The sequence below is a fragment of the Enoplosus armatus genome, chromosome 3 (genome assembly GCF_043641665.1).
Source record: "Enoplosus armatus isolate fEnoArm2 chromosome 3, fEnoArm2.hap1, whole genome shotgun sequence".
In the NCBI taxonomy this organism is placed as follows: Eukaryota; Metazoa; Chordata; class Actinopteri; order Centrarchiformes; family Enoplosidae; genus Enoplosus; species Enoplosus armatus.
Genome location: NC_092182.1, coordinates 23372400 through 23392814, shown reverse-complemented (window position 1 = coordinate 23392814; position 20415 = coordinate 23372400).

The window sequence follows — 20415 nt, the reverse complement described above, 5'->3', positions numbered from 1 at the left end:
AAACGTCATTGGAACCAGAAACCTGTTGTTTGTAATCGGGTTAGAGGATTAGAGAAACCTGGCTCTGTATTCATGAAACTGCGCTTAAGAATGCGGAGTAAAAAAGTTTTTCGCTAAAAGTGAAGATTAAGGGCCAGTTTGGTATTTTCCTGGCCTTGTTAATTTGCTTTACCCTCCTGTGTGGTACTTGGTGCTCAGTGTAGAGCGAACAGGTGCAAACAGGTGAGAGGTCCATTCAAATGCGGCAGCACAAAGAAAGTGTTTTTGGTGGAAAATGTGTTTTAGACATTACGCTGAGAATAGACGTCACAGAACCACGTCTGTTTCTCGGGCAACGTGAGGAAATACGTAAAAAAAACGCAATATGTTTAAAATGCAAATAAACTATTTTAATTAAACACTCACCAACCAGTCTAGCCTCAAGCTAGAGTTCTTATCTTACATGTAACCAGGTTTCTAATCTGCTGTTTACATGTGACCTCAAATTATTAGATGTTGTCAGACTAATTCCTATTTTTGGTTATCCGTTCAAAGAAGCAGTACCCTCTAGTGGTGTAACCACAAGAAGCAACCGAGGGGACAAGAAAGCCGACTGAAATAGTCGGCCAATGGCAGACTTCCGCATTGGATTCAGAGTAATTCAACAAACTTGCTGAACATGCTTAGCGTCTACATCAGAGAAAGTTTAATTTGCAGCTACACATGTAGAGATGCATCCTCATAATTACAATGATTTAAAATAATACAATACGTTTCCGCAGCTGAACATTTGACTGTTCTGTTTGAAGACAAAAACTGTCCTCTCGCTGAGCTGTTGAATGCACCTCAAAACAAATCAGAATCAAAAATAAATCTTTTATTCACGACTATAACTTAACAGTCTCTGTTAGCGCCCCCTAGAGGCTGCAGTGTTCACAGAACAAAGAACATACTGATGATGTAGTGATTTCATATAAATTATATGCTTCTTTTCAGTGCATGTTTCCTTTATTTGGATATTGTTAAAAAGGCCAGCCATCACGTAGTTCGCCGTCAGTTTCACCTGCTGGACATTGAAACAGACAGAGCTGCAGCAGCTGCAGTCAATTTAGACTAATTATTGAGCAGAGTGAAGAGCGAGCTGCTGCTCCTGCAGGTTCTTCACCGTTTGACTCTCTCTGAATGTCCAAAGTGCTTTTAGCTGCAGCTAACTGACAGTTAGTGACAGAATTAACGGGTTTTATTTGTTGTTTTATGATGTTTTGGTTAATTCACAAGGTGGTTTGGCTTCTATCTGCTGTATGTTTGGGTACAATTAATGATTAAAATCAAAATTTATTTCAGTTTTCAAACAATTGGGCATCTAGGTACGGCATTTCTGTCAGTATTTAGATTTCTCCACATGTTGAAGTGGTGTTCATGGAGCTGGAGTGAAAAGAGTTTGGAAGGACGTAAGCTAAGCTGTAAATGTCAGCCTGGCTAACATGAATCATTCAGGACTAGAACATCTACTGTCAGCGTTTAGTCTAACGTTAGCCACTCTGTTGTTTCATAAAACCAGATTACTAGTTAAACCAGGCTTACTTATTCTTCATAATGGAGGTTTAAATAAGTCAAACCTGATCCCTCCACGATCAGTTCAACTGTTCGGGCGCAGAGTGGGAATGAAAGAGGCGCCTTTCTCCCTATTACAAGTCGATGCCATTGATATTGAAGCTGTAATTTTAAGGTAAAATAGTAACATAATGTTGGTAGTAGTATCATTAGTATTGTGCAGTCTGTTAAAGACATCCAACAGCATGGATGCAATGAGTCTAAACCTCCAACTTTTAGGGATTTCATGTGGCTTCATGTCGCCGATGTAGAGCAGGAACACACAGTTCTGTGTGGAAGACGGTGACGACATGATTGTGATTTGTTGTGGCACGGAGATTTAACAGGCGTGTTACCAGGCAGATGTGGCAGGATGTGGATCAGCTGCCCCTGTGAGACCTGAGCAGGAGGAGGTGGACATGAGGTGATCCTTCGCTGCATGTAAGTCGTCTACGTGACGCGTTGCCGTTTTAACTTGCTGAATGTAAGAAGATGCTGAGTCAGCTCCTGTTAATGTTTCAGCGTGCCGCTCAGGCCTGCGGAGCCTCACAGAGGTCGAAGGCTGTCTGATGCGCAACATGTCAACACCTTCGTCATATTTCTGTAAGTGTGATGAAGCGGCTCGCAGCTCCGTCACATAGCTGACGGTGCTCTTTCAAATATCTACAAGTATAAAGTCAAAGACAAAGAAAGTGGTCAAGGAAATCATAACTGAAGTTTGTAGGATTCCTCTTTGGGTGTAAATCTGGTGATCAGCGCCTACATCAAGTTTTAGTTGTTTTAAAAAAGGAAGAAAAAAGCTTCAGGCACAGCCAGCTGGACGCCCTGGAGACTGCAAGATGAAGAAAACATATACTCGTGTTTATTATCGACTGTAAAAGAAATGTATTCTAGTGATACTATATTCCATCCATCCATTTTCTATAACCACTTATCCTTTGCGGGGAGGGGTACACCCTGGACAGGTCGCCAGGGCTGTGACGCTACATTGATACGTGAAAATCCAATGTGACCTCTTGAGATCCCGATAAACAAAACTGCGGAAAAAGAATCAGTATGTAGTATGAATTTGGGATACAGCGTAAGAGTCTACACCCATGCTGGCATAAGCAGAAGAAAATGGATGTATGGAAGTTATTTATGTATAATGTAAATAGTAACGGACCAAGTATTGACCCATGTGGCACCCCGTTATTGATAGCATTGATGGTTCAGCATCATCAGCCACAACAGTTAGATTCCTCCCTGTAACGGTACTTAATACTGAAAGTGTTGAGGTTCAATACTTAGTACTAATCATCAGTATGTTTGTTCTGTTCTGTCATCATGTGGCTGTAATGAGCACTGCCTCCTCTAGGGGACACTAGCAGGACTCCAGACTGAGTTTTGAGTTTTGTTGCTACACCTGACTCACAGCCTGGAGGAGATGTTTGTGTGAATGAGACCCTGAAAAGTGGAAACTGAATGGTATTCAGTCCAGAAAGCCTACGCATGCACACACACACACACACACACACACACACACACACACACACAGACTCTCTACAAACTTCCTCGTTGCTGCAGAGTGCAGATATGATTTCTCTCAGCTTCACTCGTCCGTCAGCTCTGGCTGGAGATGCGTCTGGTGGGCGTTATTGAACTCAGGAGCATCATCACCCACATTCAGCAACATCACCAAAGGTCAACAAAGGTCACAGAGTCAGCTGCGAACCCTGAAGACTTTCTCTTTTTATTGACTTCAACTCCGTTCTCTCGCTGTTCTCCCACAGCTCAGTTCACGCTCAGATTATAAAATGTTCTGCAGGACTCAGCCGTCACGTCAGAGAGGAAATACTTCCGGCACTAGTGTTGATATATTAATGATCCAAAGGTGATTTAGCAACAACGATATACAAACTCTTTTGACTTTATAACAGGGCTGTAGTACTTCAGTCCAGTCTCAGTGCTAAATTCAGTCTAGAGACGTTTTTTCTGTCTTCTTGGACTTTGTCTGGGTCACGTGGGTATTTTGACTTGTGTACTTGAACGTGTCTCAGCCCTTATGGGTGTTTTGGCTCTGGCAGGACTCTGTGTTATTGGTATTTTGATTTTGACTTCTCTCAGTTATTAATCGGACTTGTTCCAGTCTTCGGGGTAATTTTACTTGGACTTGTCTCTGCCTTGCAAGTGTTTTGACTTGGATTTGTCTTCATCTCAGCGGTGTTTTGACTCGGACATGTATTGCTTTGGACTTGTCTCTGTCAAACCACAAAATCTTTAAAAAAATTTTTTTTTTTTGCAGAGGAAGAACGGTCTGATTCGAAAACCATACACAACCATTCTGTTGGAGGGATTGGAAAGAAAAAAAGACGTTAGGATTGGAGGAGAGATTTAATCATATGCATATGCTATTATACAGAAAGAGCTAAATCCCAGAGGCAAGACAGTGAAATTTTCTTTTTATTTATTTATATTTTTGAGCTTTGATAAATTCTCCTTCAGCTGCCGTGAACTCTGTTGGAGAATAGGAGACGTCTGTTTTAGCTCCGGGGGATGAAGCAGCATCATCCGGACGGCTGCGGACCCCTGAGACGGTAAAAAGCGAGCGCCTGCAGAGACTGCTGGGCAAAATGTTGTTCGTAAACAAGCAAACAGCATAATCAGGCCAGCTCCCAGGGTCTGTACACAGCAAAAGTGTTTGAGAGTTTGGAAAGTGTAAAATAATTATTCATGAGTTCTTCCCTGGAAGCAGGTGAGAGTGTTTGCTCTGAAAAACAGGATTCACATACAAATGTTTCAATAGAAACAGAGAAGGCAAACGCTCCGACACCTGGTGAAAAACTAACATCTTGACATAAATCTCTTTATTGTCCCTTAAGAGGAAATGCAGCTTCAAGACACAAAAAACATGATAGTATAGCTGTTTCTGCAGTATACTATAAATACATACTAATACTATTTAGTACGTAGTATACACTGTAAACAATTAGTATGTAGAATGAAATTGGGACAATTGACAGGTCGTGCTGAGGCAACAGGTAACTACAATGGCCTCCAGCTGGTTTACTACATGTCAGGCTGATAGAAGTGAAGTGAAGTAACAAACCGTTGTTAAAGCCCTTTAACGTGAACTCAGCAATCAGTTACTTATTTACACATCCAGCAGTTACGGAGCAACGTTAGCATTCATTTGGATTCGTGCTTGTGTCCACTTGATGAATGTAAGTTTGATATTCACTCTCTTTTAGCTCTGCTTTTGGTCTCCACCAACTCCTGAGGGAAATATCTGGCTCTTTAGCTGCTAAATGTCACTGCCACTATGTCCAGTGGACAGATATCTCCAGCGACCCTTCGGGGCTTCAGGACTTATTGTTTATTCTTGGGTCACAGCCCAGAAACTGTACAACACATTACTGGGTCAGATTTTTGGCTGTTTCCTAACATTTAATTAAATTTTCAGCAGTGATTAAGTCCCATCACTGTTTATGTGTACGGCTCATTACACTGAAGGGGCACATTCAATCTGTGAATGAGATGTTGACAAACAGTCCCGTTCTAAAGATAGAGAGGAATTTGGGTGATTGAGGGACGTTTGGACGGAAACCCCCCCCCCGAAACCAGCTGAGTGTCGGAGCAGTCATCAGTCACTGTGCGTCAAGCGGAAACACACTGTTGTGATTTAATTTCCATTTGTCACAGGCCTTTTTCCATTTTTATAAAATGCTTAAACATTTTTACATAATATTCTTATGAAGTACATGAGTCCATCCATCTGCAGGCGGGCAGTCTCACTGTCATGCACCTTCAGGGACTGGAGATGCCGTCTCGTGCTTCAAAAAAGGTGTTTTCTTTTTTAATATTACGCACATTTTTATTGAATACATTCAAAGAGAAATTATCAGAGCTGGAAAAAGGTACTTCAAAGCACTTTTTTGTTTTTGCCGAACATTTGACCAAGAATGTGACTATTTTAAAATATTCGCCTTTAACAGCCGATGGGAGTCATTGGGAAGGCAGCTAACGCTAGTGCGAACTTGGTTCATAGTACAAGTACAACAGATATCTGGAATCAAGTAACAGACACATATTTTCAGAACTTACCATGCAGTCTTACTTTTCTCCAAGCTTTCTCCTTTTTTGTTCTGTCTCTATGACAAATGCAATATTTCCTGTAGTTGCTTCACAATAAAAAAGTCTCCATATGAGTCACCTTTGCAAAGCTTTTAATGTGAAACGATAGCATAAGGAAGTGATCGCTCTGAATTAGCGATAAGTTAACACAGCAGATCAAGTCCTGATACAGCTCTAAGCCTACAGATGGGTTGGTGACTCTACTTCCACAGTAAGTATATAATGTAAAGATTACATATGCATTTACATCTTCAAACATCTGGCTAGAATGTGTCTCGAACACTTAGATTTCATTTCTCTAATGCTTCTGGGATGCATTTACACATGACTTTTTTTAGACGCATGAAGGGGCTAAACAGGGTCTGAGATCAGATCAGTTCAGATCAGATGAAGGCAGCAGCTCCTCAGGTGAGTCTACGTCTGTCTTTGATCAGTTTGTCTTTTCACTCTGAAACTCTGATCGTCTTTATGTAACCACACAGCTTTGTGTTGTTGCCATGGCGTCGATATCTGACACTCTGCTGCAGCGCCTACATGATTTAGGTGGCACAGTCACATCTGAATCAAACACACACACACACACACACACACACACACACACACACAGTGTTTTTAACTGAAGTGTGTGTGTCACAGTGAGGGAGGACAGACAGAAAACAGTATTTAGTATCTGCTGCCTTGGTTAGTATGGTTCTTCTTTTACATATACTGTATGTATATAGAAAACACACCCGTACACATATGATATATAAAAAAGATGTCTCCAACATGTATACATCAGCATTTTATATATTTTTCTGTTCCTTTGTTTCAGACAGTTGGGGTCTTATTTTAATTATCTTGCCTGTCTAATCCGTGAAGCTTTAGGAACTGATGTTGCAGGTTGCTGTTGTAGTTAGTAGTCAGTTAAAAATGGTGCGCGCAGAGTTTTAGCTAAATGCTAACAACTCTGCAGTGAACAGTTAAAAAGACAAGTTGTCTGTCCTCCAGTTTTGGTCTTTTATCCCAGTGATCTCACACACACAGCAACTCATTAAATCAGACCATTAAAACGCTGCTTGTGACTTGGGATATGCTGTCTTATTTGTTTGCGTTGCCGTGGTAACGGCTTGGGTCCAAGTTCACTTGTTGCCAGCTGTTGACAACAAACGAAGCCGATGCTTCTGTTTGAAACAGCGAAATGGTCCACAGCAGTCGTTCACAGCCTTGGTCAGATGAGTTGAGCCCTGTTCCACATGTGTTCATTAGAAAACTGGATGGTATTTAACACTATTAACTGTTGTAATGTCAGAAGATCTGTTTTATACAAGACGCAGTGAATTGATGACATGAAGGTTTGGTCTCTTCTTTCTTTCAGTGCATCTGGTTGGCTTTTGTACTTCAAACTTATCATTTGGAGCAGCAGAAGCTGAAGCTTTTTGAATAGAGTTGTGAAGTGAGAGGAGCTATTTCGGGTCCCATTCATTTTTCCCATAGACAATGTTAAAGCTGGGGTAGGCAGTTTTATTTTGGCATCATTGGGCAAAAAATACATAATAGGCTTTCAGTATATTGTAATTCAAGTGGTCTGAGAGGAAACTAGACTTCTGCACCTCCTCATCGCTTCATAAAATCTAGCCCGCGGCGGGAGATTTTGGCCAATCACAGGTCATTTCATACCTCTATGAATGCAGATGTGCGTGCACGGCCGTTCAGAAGGAGATAGTCAACCGGTTGACCCAACGAACTCCTGGGCTGGTTGCCTGGTAGTCAAGATCAAGCTTGTGCTGCTTATCAAAGTCCAAAAACCAGAGAAGTAAACAAAGACAATCAGGCAAGTGAGCAGTGAAACTAGGGGCGTATATAACGGGATAAACTGAAGGCAAGACCAGGGGCGGGTAAGTGGGTGCAGGTGTGGATAATCAGGGGCTGGAGAAACACAAGGGCAGGAACGGAAACGACAGGAAAGGTTAATGTCAAAATAAAACAGGTAATGCAACAGACAAAGACCAACATATGTTCAGGGGAGAGCTCTTCAGGCTCTTCTACGACTTGTATCGGCATGAAACTCTCGTCATCAGTCCGTAAGATTAACAACTGTTAGAAAATGTCAGCTTCTTTCATAGAAAAGTCAAGGGTACAAGCCTGTGGACATAACAATGTTGGGTGAGAAGTTAACTATGACTACTAAGGTGTGTTTCAGTGAGAAACATCCAAACATAGAGCTTAAAAAGTCTGTGCAGCGCCAACGGCTGGCAGGAGCTAAAGACTACAGTGTTAAGATTAATTCAATCTGCAGCTTAAATTTTCATTTCTGGGTCACTTTTGGATGAATTCAGCAACTGGGCCTGTGTTTTTGTTTACAGCTGAAAGAAATTCTGATTTGCACCTAGCTTCTTCTGCATGCAACGGTAGCAGAGGCTTATGGGTATTGTAGTATTTAGAGCCATGCCATGCCAAACTGATGGAAAACATGATTTCTCAGGAATTAAATTGAAATAAACAAATCTATAGGATCGTTACGTCATCCAGGAGAGTCCTTTGTTTCTATTTTAAGTAACATTGAGGATATCATTAAAAACATTTAAACTGCGCCTCCCACTTCACAACTCTCTGCTACCTAGTTTTCACAAACTCAGCAGCAGCAGGTGGTGTTCAGGTGTTGCAGCTGACTCTGGTTACAGGTTTCCCCGTCACTGATTGAGCTGCTCAGAGCAGTCAGGCTTTCATCAGTCATCCTTCTCTATGGAGTCCAGAGAGCATCCGAGGACAGAGCGGACCTTCCTCATCAGATTGTCCAGTTGGTTCTTGTCTGCTGCTGAGATGCTAACGCCAACACAAAGTCATACTTCAGTTTCAGGAGGGCCCCGCAGACTCCAAGGGACCTTAATCTCCTCCGTGGGTAGAGTCCAGTACAGTATGTGTTGTCAATCCAGTCCAGTTTGCAGTCAAGGTGAACACCTTGATATTTGTATGACTGAGCAGCCTCTCTCCTCTCAGTCCTTTCCCTGGCTGTTCACTTATGTAACTGGGGGATGTTTTGTCCTGTGCAGTGTTTGTTTTGTCACAATAAAAACAAGACTAAACCAGAATAAAATGTAACATTTGAAAACAGGATTAAATATAGGATTTAAAATTTTCATCTGTAAATAAAACTGGCACCTTTAGCTTTTCCTCTATTGCCATCATGTACTTGAAAATCAGCCTGAGTTGTACTTTGTGTTAGCTAATGCTAATCAGCAAATATTAGCATGCTAACATACTAAATTAAGAGGGTGAACAGTTTAACTGTTAAATATCAGCATGTTAGCATTGATTGAATCCTCAGAGCTGCTCAGCAATATCTTATAAGTAATATTGAAAGCAGCTACAGTTTTCTTATCTTTCCTGGTGTTTGGATTGGATTGTTTTGTGTTTCGGTGTCTTATAGTCTCAGTTTGAAGGCAAAAAAGTTCCTTTTGTCCCTTTGACAGCTCTGTTTCTAAATCCACTGTCTGAGTTCTGCTGCTACAGACACCAAGTCAAACCACCTCATCGATGTGTCACCGTCATCAAATTTCGGCTTCAGCAGGAAATAAATAAAACATCTTCTGGTCTGGATCCTTGTTGTCTGCGGACAAACCCGGAAACCAGGACTGAAGACCAGATCATTGTTTCTGTGACGTCAGCGAGTGAAGTCTGCTGATTATTACTGAGCAATTACAGCGATGCGGTCATTACGCAATATGTGAACACACACTCACAAACACTGAAACATGAAGACACACACCATCAACAACACTCTTATCTGCAGCTGTGGATCTTATTTCATTAACAGAGCAGCTTCCATCTGAACATGTCGGCTAATTAATGCACTCTGCTCTTGTTCGCACCAACCCCCCGAATGTTGGGAATGTACAATTAGAAACTGCCATCTGTGTTGAAACAGAGATCAGACCTGAGTTCACTCGCGCATGAATCCATGGATGTTACATGATGATCAACAAACTGCAGGCCGCTTTATGTTGTACTGGTTCCCTTTCTGGTGCCCATTGTTACCAGTCTCATCCTGTCTCTGTTTTGATTGGCTGCTTCAGGAACTTAATGATCCGTAACTTAGCTTGTAGCCTTCGTCACATCAGACAGCACATGAAAATGTTTGTTCCGCTGTTGCCTTACATACTGTATATCCATAACCTTCTGGTTTGTAAAACACAGTGGAAATGCACAGCAGAACCTTGATCCAAAGCCTTACAGGTTCCTAAAGGTTATGGGACATTAAATTCCCGTAGTCATGTATCTTAAACTGCACGAATCTGCTCCTCCTTTGCATATTTGAAAAGCTTCATTTATGTCTTTAAATTCCAATAAAAATAAACCTGTCAATATGCAAAACGTCAGTCATTATTCATCCAATTAAAAGTCCTTAAACAGTTCTTATATCACAAACATACAAATTCAAAATCAGGTTAAAGCACACAAGGTCAATTAACATTAAGTCTGTTGTTTCCACAACTGATTTATTATTGATTTCAATAAATCATAAATTGGTCAAGTCATATATTAACGGGTCCCGAGTTGATTTAGAAATAATTAACATATTCGTTTGTGTTTGTTTGGTTGGTGTTGATTCGGGTTTGCAACCTGTGACCTATCCAGGAATCTGGCTGGGAGGCTGGTTACAAGGCTGTGGCTAGTTCCTGGAAGCAGCAACAGTCCCAAGAATATACCGAAGATTTGTTCAGGAGGTGCAGGACAGCTCGGGTGGAGGTTGTGATGAAGCTACAGAGGCTCCTGGTCTCTGTTGCGATGCTGTAAACTTGTAATGCACAAGTTTAAATCCAGCTCAGCTCTCAGACTAAAGCTGTTTGAATTTGTACTTTGGGAAGAAAGTGAAGAAACAAGAAAAGAACCTAAAGACAGCTGAACAGGTTCTGCAGAGCAACAGACTGAGTGTAGGTTAGCAGTGTGTGTGTGTTCAGGTGTGTGTGCAGCCGCTTATACTGTGTGGGTTGTAAACTGTGTGTGTGTGTGTGTGTGTGTGTGTGTGTGTCACTTACTGCGTGGGTTGAATGTCAAATGAATACATCTCATTGACATGTACAAAGTGCTTTTTCCTCTACTGTTATGATATATGAACTGTACTACATGGTCATAGTGTGACGCTGTCTGTGTGTGTGTGTGTGTGTGTGTGTGTGTGTGTGTGTGGGAGCTGAGGCTGTGCGGCTGTTTGAAGTGAGCAATGGGGTGCAGCGCTGCAGCTGCTGTTTGCATGCTAATGCTGCGGCAAAGCTGGAGGACGTGGGAGAGGAGGGGAAAAGGCCAGAGCCCACCCACACACACACACACACACACACATCCCAACCTGCCATTTCACACTTCTCCTGGTGGAGAATCAGAACTGGCTGGATGTGTTGATGTGTTGCTGCCTCGCTGCAGAGCATCAGCAGGATCAAACCCACAAACACATCAACATTAAACCCAGACGAACCAAAACCTCCGTCAGCTGTCATTGGACAAATGTTGAGCATCAGTCGCAGAATAGAAAATGTAGTTCTGAGGGACTTCTTTGTGACTACTCAGCCTCTATAGGTTTGACAGTGTGTCTGGATCATTTGCTCTTGTTGGGATTGATCGACGATCATTCGAGAAAGGTCCAGCTGTAGACCTTCTTCATTGCTCGGGTCTGTGAGCTGATGGGAAGAGCATAATAATAGTTATAATAAAAATAACAATGAAGCCAAAGTTATAAAGCACTTTACAGATTTAACACCAAGAAATGTGTAGCGTAAAATAAATATAAAAAGAGTTCACATGGCCTGATATCGAATGTGGCGCTAATTTACCCATGAAAATTGCTTCTAATAACAATTTTAAAATCATTATCACACCAAATAAAATAGGGCTTCTACAAATAGTAATGGTTGAATAAACACGCAGAGAGATTGAGCTTTCTATAAAAAATATTTTCTTTGCCTTTATTGATAGTGACAGGAAAAAGAGCGGCGTGGCTAGACTCGAATCCGAGCCCCTGCAGTAAGGACTCTCCAGTGTGTGTTTCTGTAGCAGTACATAGCCATTGATAAATGTACAAAAAGTGAATTTATCAGTCTATACATGGAGTCAACTGACAGTCTCTTTTAGTAGCTGTTCCCAAGTCTGATGGCTTCTGGAATAAAACCAAACTTCAACCTTATATTTGTTTTACAAACAGGAGATGTGATGAGTGATGTGCGCTCGAGTGTGTTTGTCACCTGTACGACCGACCACTTCATATATTCTGTTATATCTAGCTGGTACAGCACACTGCAGAGTAAATTAGATTTTTAATGCAAAAGGTTTGTAGGGTAATTAGGGTCTCTGTAGATGTATCTAAGTCTCTGAGTACATGGTGGGCTGCTGAGGCTGGAGCTGCTGATGAAAAGTTAATGGTATCAGTGAGCAGCCCCTCCACCCCCGGGCAGCAGTAATGACAGGGTTGGACTCCATGTCAGGGACCACCAGCAGAGCTCCAGGCCAGGAGGGAAGCCTCACCCTGCTACCCAGGGCGGGGACTCCTCTGCCTGTGTATCCATCAGCTGACTGCTGGCTGCAGGAGCCGCAGCGCTGAGGATGATGGGAAACCCCCTGAGCAGGTGACAAGGATTAACGTTCGATCTCTAACGTTGCCTCGTATGGATTCTCTCCTGACCTTTCACCTCGACTGTCGAAGGCTGTATTTCTTCTGCGTCAAGCCTGCAAACTGCTGATTAAACTGCATAAATTTGAATTTTTTTATGGTTGCATTGAATTTCAAATTCAGCTCTGCCAGTTCAGTCAAGCTCTGTTTCTATAGAGCTTTTTATTTCACTGATGATCAGAATAAGATCCCAGTCGGAACAATGTTGGTCAAAACTGTGAAATCGGTCTGGAGATGTGGGGTTACCACAACAATATCAGAGACTGTTTGACCAGAGCTGGAGCCAGAATACTGGAACTAACTCAGGGGTCTTTATCTTAATTTGTTATTTTTAAATAATAATAATAAAGATGGTTTATCAATGAATATAAACAAAATCAAAGTAAGATTTGAAACAAAAACTGCAAACATACAGCTGGAAATACTCTGCTGAATGACCTCATCTTGCAGGAAGAAACACAGAAGTGTGTGTGGGACATAAAATCCAGGTGAAGATGCTCTTATTTTGAAGAAATATGGATATTTTTGTCTTAAAGCCTCTGAAAACCTGGTTTGAAATATTCAGTATTTCTGTATTTTATTACATTATAGACTAAATAAACAACAGTCAAAGTTCATGTTTGGGGAAAAGAATTCCTCAAAAACTCTAATCTGCTCCATCAGGACTGTGAGTGTGTGTGTGTGTGTGTGTGTGTGTGTGTGTGTGTGTGTGTGGTTTGATCAAATTTGATTGACAGTACCGGCAACATGAGCAAACAACCTACAACTGTCATCATATTTTAATTCAAATAGTGCTTCATCCTGATTGGTGCATCCAACAGAGAACAAATACAGAAATCTCTCAAGTTAAATAACCAAAACTGAGCAAACTTTGACAGAAAATGTTGTATTTATATATCATCATATACCTGCCTAACCATGTTCCATGTCATTCCATAATCTGTCAGCCTTGTCATTGTCAGCATGTTAGCATGCCGGCGTTAGCATTTAATTAAAAGCATTGCTGTGCTTAAATACAGCATTGCATAGCTGCTAGCATGGCTGTAGACTTTTAGTCTTGTTTAATGGATTGGTTGTTTTCCAATTATCATTCTGGTATAAGGGAAAAGTTTGTATTTCTTTAAACCAATCACAATCGTCATGGGTGGTGCTAAGCCAGGGATGCAGTGACAGTGCCCTTGCAAAACGCTAACATGCAGATAGCGAGAGGGGCAGATTTATCCCAACAGCCTACATCCGGTGAGTCAGACTATTCTGCTCCAAACAGATGACTGACCAATCACACTCGACGGCACTGCAGCCTGAAAGTACCTGGAACTTGCTGTCAGCATCACCTCCTGAGCAGAGCATTAGTTTAGTTCCAGGGAGTCATCATCGATGCAGGTGAATAACAGTTATGTTTCTTGGGGCTGTAGGTGAACCAGCTCTATGTCTGATTACCTCCATCACTTATGTTCACATCTGCTGCAAATGGAAATCATTTAACTGACTGGTACACCAGTTAAAGCCACATGGACTCCAGTTTGTTCATCCTGCTGTTGATAAAAACCTCTCTCTGTGTTATTGAGCCTGTTTGGTTTTGGTTCCTTCACATATAAAACTGAATCTGTGTATATCATGTTAGCAGGAGGCTCGGGAGAAAAAACAGAAAAGCCTTTGTGATAAAAATAATACAGATTACGTGAGAAGGTAGCCATGGATACAACATCCAGTCACCCTTGTCAGTGCATATATGGAGAGATTTATGTGTTTCCACCTCAAGTAGTTGTCTAAATGCTGTGTGTTGTCAGATAGCTGCAGTGTAGGTGGATTCTGACCCCAGGAAGTCACAGCGTTACATAAGCCTGATGGTTTTGAATCACAGCCTCCATTTCATAATTAACATTAATACTGAAAAGTTTCTCTGGGACAACTGCAGGGACGACTGCATCGCATTCCAGCAGGACTGCTGATCAGTGATTTCATGATTAAATCACTGATTTCGATTGGCTCCTGCTCTTTTCACAGAAAAACTCCCACATATGAAACGTCGAAAAAGCCTCCAGTCGAAGTGTCAACATGTTATTTTAAAATCTGGAATCCTTACAATGAAACATTAAAGGACAATTCATCTTTTTTATTTTACAACCAGAGTTTTGTCTCATCATTTTTATCATCCCTGAAAATATTTTACTCACCAAGGATGAGTCCGAAATAACTCCCTCGTTCACTCATTCACTGCCCCCTACATAATGAACACTCGACAGTTCTGTAGTGAGCACAAACCTGAAATTTCAGACAATGAATCATCACCATAGCATCATCACTGAGAGAGAGTACATGCCAAGGACACTACTTTTTTGTTCCATTGAGGGAATTTTTGAGGGCACTATATATAGTGCATAAATAAGGTTAATATCTCAGCAGCCAACTATCTGCTGCAGAGTGATCATCATGGTCATCATTAGCTTTAAACTTGGCAGCAGTAATGTTCTGTATGTCATGGCTGACCTGGCGATGACAGTTCAGTTTGAAGATCCGGTGTTAAAGATTAATTCATACATGTTCGTGACGTCCAACAGAGCAGGAACGCTATGCTGAGCAAACATCTTTAAATCCCCATTTCATCCAGATCATCTAACTTCTTGTATCCTTCTTCACAAAGTAAAATGGTACATCCAAGGTAAGAAGACACACAGTCAAGACATGGTTAGCTAGCTTCGCATAATGACTGAAAGCGGTTAGAAACTACAAGCCTGGCTCTATCCAAAGTTCAAAAACACACCTAGAAACACCTCCAAATGTGTTCATTTTCCTGAACTAAGCTGTTATATATGTAAATTTTGGAAGCTTGAGTACTCCAAATCACATGAATTCGAATGACTGAGAATGCTGTAAATGCTATTGCTGTACTTAGTTATTGCATGTAAGGTGTTTTCTCATAACGTACACGTCTATGGTAAAAAAATTTATGTCATAGAACAAGTGAAAAAGTCAGATTCTAGTCTTAAATACTGCATTTGGGGCTTTGTTGAGCAGTACAGATGTGGAGGCCTGGAAAAATATAGTCAAACTAGATTCTAGCTTTATAAATAGCTATTATTATTCAAGCTGCTATCGTCAGTATGCATCTAAATTTACATATAATTTCAAAACCTATATGTCGGCTGTTACACAGACAGTGTGACTTGAATAGAGACGGTCTGGACACCAGAATATGTGCTGCTTGTGAAAACATAAAACCAAGTTAAATAGTAATCAAATAGTCAAGTTATTTAATTCAGAACAAAAGCAAAGGAGGAGTTCCCCAGGCAAACAATGGGAGTCCGTGATTGGTTGTTAACACAGGTATGCACATTCACAGCTGAGTCATGTTCCTGTCTGGCTGCTGATTGGTCGACTGAACGTGCTGCTCCGCCACTCTCTGAACACGGTCGATCCAGAAACCTGCAGCGGGATGAGTTCACATTCAATGAGGAGTGTTGCAGACTCTCTTCTAGGGACAGGAGCTAATGTCGGCCCAAAAAGGCTATAGATTTGTCATTAAGCTCTTTTGCTAAAGAGGCTTTAAAAGTCACCAAATGTAGCAAGAAAATCTCTAAGTTGGCAACACTGCAGATGGCACAGAAGTAACTAATAATGTGCCAGAAAGTTACAGGTGGTGTCTGGGATGATCCACCAAACTCCAGGGCACTAAATGAAAAGCAAGAAGATTTATCCTCTGAGGATGCTGAATGTCTGAACCCAATTTCATGACAATCCAGTTATGGACATGTTTGACTCTGAACCAAAGTGCTCAGAGCCACGCAGCTAAAAATAAAACTGAAAATATAAAGTCGTGTTTCCGTGAAATTCAGCCACCTGCTCAGTGCTGCAGTAACTCTGAGCTGCAGGTGGAATCAGTCTTTCGTATCTGTGAAACTGCAGGGCAGAAGCACCAATATCACATCACACAGTGATGTATGACGCTATTACACTGCAGACAACAAGATCAGTCAGCAGCCTTTCTTCAATCTGTGCTGCACCAAGCTTTTATTTTTTAACAAATACAGCTTAAAACAATTTCTACCAATAGCACTTGTCTTTAATGAAATCGTTCATGCATGTCTAATAATATTCTGGTAATATTGTTGGTGTTGAAGGATGAACCCAAGCCACATGTTTCATTTCCACCAAAGGAAGGAACTGATTTATAGGCAGAAAAACTTAAAATATAGATTTGTAGTACATGTTGAACAGGAATCCATTTGGTGACAAATGGTCCAGGAAAACTTTTTTTTTTAATGTTCTTGGTCGCCTCCGTCTCAGAAAATGGATGTGAGATGCTAAAGCTGTCAAAAAGACACTTTGGGAAAAATTCAAGTAACCACTTTCCTTTGCCTCTGTGTGTGTGTGTGTGTGTGTGCGTGCGTGTGTGCGTATGGGTGTGTGTGTGTAAGCCCCTGTTGCCTTTGAAGCCATGAACAGATGGAAGGGTGACTTTTATGCCCTGAACTGAGTCTCTCAGGACGCTCCCCCTCCAGGCTCTGGAACACCTCCAGCAACTAAATAAATGCTTTCGATGGTTTAGGTTATGGATCAGGGGCCCTGTTCACAAAACATCTTGAAGCTAAAAGTAGCTTCTAACTGGTCGAATTAGGAGAAACTCCCAGAAATAGTGTCAATGCCAGTCCGGGGTAAGACGCAGCCTGCTGGGTTTTGTTGTCATGTTTGTGGTCGTTCTGACTGTGGGTCATGCTAACTTTGCACTCACCACCTCCTTTTTACAGAACCAGGAGACTCCAACAAAACAACGTCAGGAGAAGCAGTGCGAGCCTTCTAAAGCTTTCCATAAATTTTAAATATTTTACATAAATCATTTCAAATGCTTGTCTGATCGCAACTTGCCGGCTAACCAAACAGCTGTCGTTTTGTTTACACGCGTGAGGCTGTGGCTGTCGATTTAGCTTGTGCTAAAAAAGCATTTAAGCACTTAGACCAGGTCGGGATATGAGAAAGCACCAACCTACGGGGCTGGAAAGTGTGGAAGTGCCTTAAACACAGTGAAGCCAGGAGCCTGTTGCAGTCAGTATAGGTAGGCCTGCATACTGTTCTCTGGTTCTCGGATCCCCAGCTCAAGCCTCTTGTCCAAATATGGCCACTTCTGGTTCTAAAAAAACAAGATGGCGACGGCCAAAATGCCAAACTTGAGGAATCAAAACGGTAGTCCACAAACCAATGGGTGACCTCGCGGTTGCCACGTCCACTTCTTTTCTACAGTATATGGTTCTGAGCCAGATCCATTTTGGATTCGGTGCCCGGTCTGCAAAATACAAGGGTTCATTAAACCACGCTGCTAACAAATCTCTCATCGAACCCTTCTGCTCTTCTTACTCTTTTTATTAGCTATAATTTTTAGTCACTGCTGACGACCTCTTTCGGTTCCTCGTTTATGTAATTTTGCTCTCTTTAAAAAGTGATCTGCTCTCAGCAAAAGATCCTTTGCGATCAAAAAGAAACATCATTCTGTAACTTCTGTCTCTTCGACTGTGTGTGTGTGTTAACAAGGTTAACGGAGGGGCTACTCGTCTTTAGACAAATGATTAAAGCTGATCCACTTCGTTGTGAATCAGGATCTCCAGTATGTGGATCAAGTAGCTGGTGAAAAATAATTTGTGAAGTCAGTAGGCACCAGCTGTTATTTCCATGTGTCAGATACATATTTAATCGACATTTCATATTTTATGCGGCTTATCTCATTTTCAAGTTACAGCTTTGGGTTGTCACAATAATTAGGCTGACGCTCAAAAATGCTACTTCAAAGTCTGTGAAGTTAGAGGCAGTCCAGAGGACGCCTGAGTCACTAAGACCTGCTCACAATCAGTCAGTCTGCTGCTGCTAATGTGCTTCCTTCTGCCAGTGTTTTAGAAAAGTGATGAAGAGCTTTCAAAAAAAGGTATCGGTTTAAGTATTTTGATGGTGGTGGAGTTCATGAACTCTCCACTGTGACTCTGCAGAAATGCAGCTACACGGCAAAAGATGGAACTGGAGCATCTCAGAATTATTCATCAAACCAGAGCCACCATTGTTCACGACTTTATTAAGTTTTCATTAAATAATAACCAACTACAATAAATGAATAAATAAAGCTGATTTCATGGTCATCACTGGATTACCGGATGTACTCTGTGCTATAGATGGAACACACCAAACATCAAACCCTGATCCAACCAGGTCCTCTTACACTTTGTCTATTTGCAGTTCACTTTGAGTTTGGTGGGCGTCCCTCAGCCTTCACAGATGCTGAACTTTGTGGTCAGCGTCTCTTCAGAATAAAAGTGCAGCTCTTCTCCTGCCTGCCCTGCCTCGGACAGACGCTGCAGGACGTATTGACATTAGATACACAGGTGTGTTGTGACAACAGTGTGTTGAGGAGGGGAGGTGAAGGACTGCGGTGAATCAGGCAGGTGAGTCCTGACACGGCTCATTCCTCTGATCGGATTCACAGCAGGGGGGTGGAGGGGTCTAAACGTTACATGAATGTAAAAGGCAGATCCTTTACTTAAGTAAAACTACTAACACTACACTGTAAAAGATACTGTAGTGAAATAGTTACTTAAGTAAGAGTATGTAAGTATAATCAGGAAAATGTACTTAAAAAATGGCCGCTGTGACTGACTGAGCTAGAATCATGAATTGATTTTGCACGAAAAACAAATTAGCAAAACAGTTGCAAATCAATTTTCTGTCAATCGATGAATCATTTCAGCTGTACTTTTATATTTTCATATGTTTTGTGTGTAAAAATCTTAATTTGTAAAGTAAGAAGTAACTAAACATGTCAAATAATTGTAGTGGTGGACAGTAAAGCGTGTTATATTTCGCATACTAACTGCAGAAGCAGTACAAAGATAGCTGAACCTGGAGCTCAACGTCCTCCCAGATCTGTCTGTCCGATCTGGGAGAGGGATCCCTCCTCTGTGTCTTCCATTTTTTTCTTCATTAAAGGTTTATTTGGGGGGGGGGGGGGGGTTCTCATTCAAATTGGGGGTCTAAGGACAGAGGGTGACGAATGCTGTTCAGATTGTTAAACACCTTGAGGCAAATTTGTGATATTGATAAAATTGAAGTGAATTTAAGCGGCTCTGGGACGGGGACACAGCACTGCTGTCAGACGCACAGTGAGGATGAGAGGCTGCGGCTGCTGGTGACTGATGGTGACTTTGGGAACAATAATAAGAATCAGGAGCTCTCCTTCATCTGCAGTCAGTCAGTTTTTGGTAGAAAGTGAAGCAGTGTGCTGTGCTGTTAAATGGCAGCTTTAACCACCTCTCTGCCTCTCTGTCATTAGCATAGCGTAGGAGGCAGAGCTGATTGAGTGGCCAGTTGGCAGTCAGAGAGAAATTTCTTTTCAGATTCTTTGTTCATGTTCTGCATTTGGACCAGAAATATTCACCATACGTGAGCACAGTCTCAACTATGTCCATCTCTTATTTGTGATGATGTGAGCGCTCCTTTTCATACCTACACATCAGACAGATGTGCACTGAAGCTCGGAGGCGTTAACAGGAGCAGTTTTGTAGATTTTCAGCAGTTAAAAAACAACAACTTCAAAGCTGAAAATGTTAAACTTCCGCATCAATCTATGAAATACCTTTGAGAGGACGAGTATCTGTTCCTCTCCAAAGGTCAAGATATACGATCATGATCCAAAAACGATTAAATACGCTGCTGTTCAAGCCAGATGCTTTATTTGACTGAGATTCAATTTAATATTTTTGACTGTATTGTGGAATAAAAGTGTTTTAACTGGCAGTAACTGAATTAAAAAAAAAATCCTCTTCATTTCAAGAAGAGAAATTTTTTTCCCCCTAATAATGGCAATCCTCTCTCTTAAAAAAGAGTATGACAGCCCCTTTCTTCTTGAAATATAAGATTTTATTCTTGAAATATAATTTATTTCTTTAAATGTTATGCCATTATTCATGACATATTAAACTTTTTTATTCTTGCAGTATTAAGACTTTTTTCCCCCAATGTATTTCAACAAACTTTAGAGGGAAATCCTCCCTCTAAAGTTAGAAAAAGAAGACACACTGGACTAAATGAGATAGTATCTCATCATTTGATTCTCT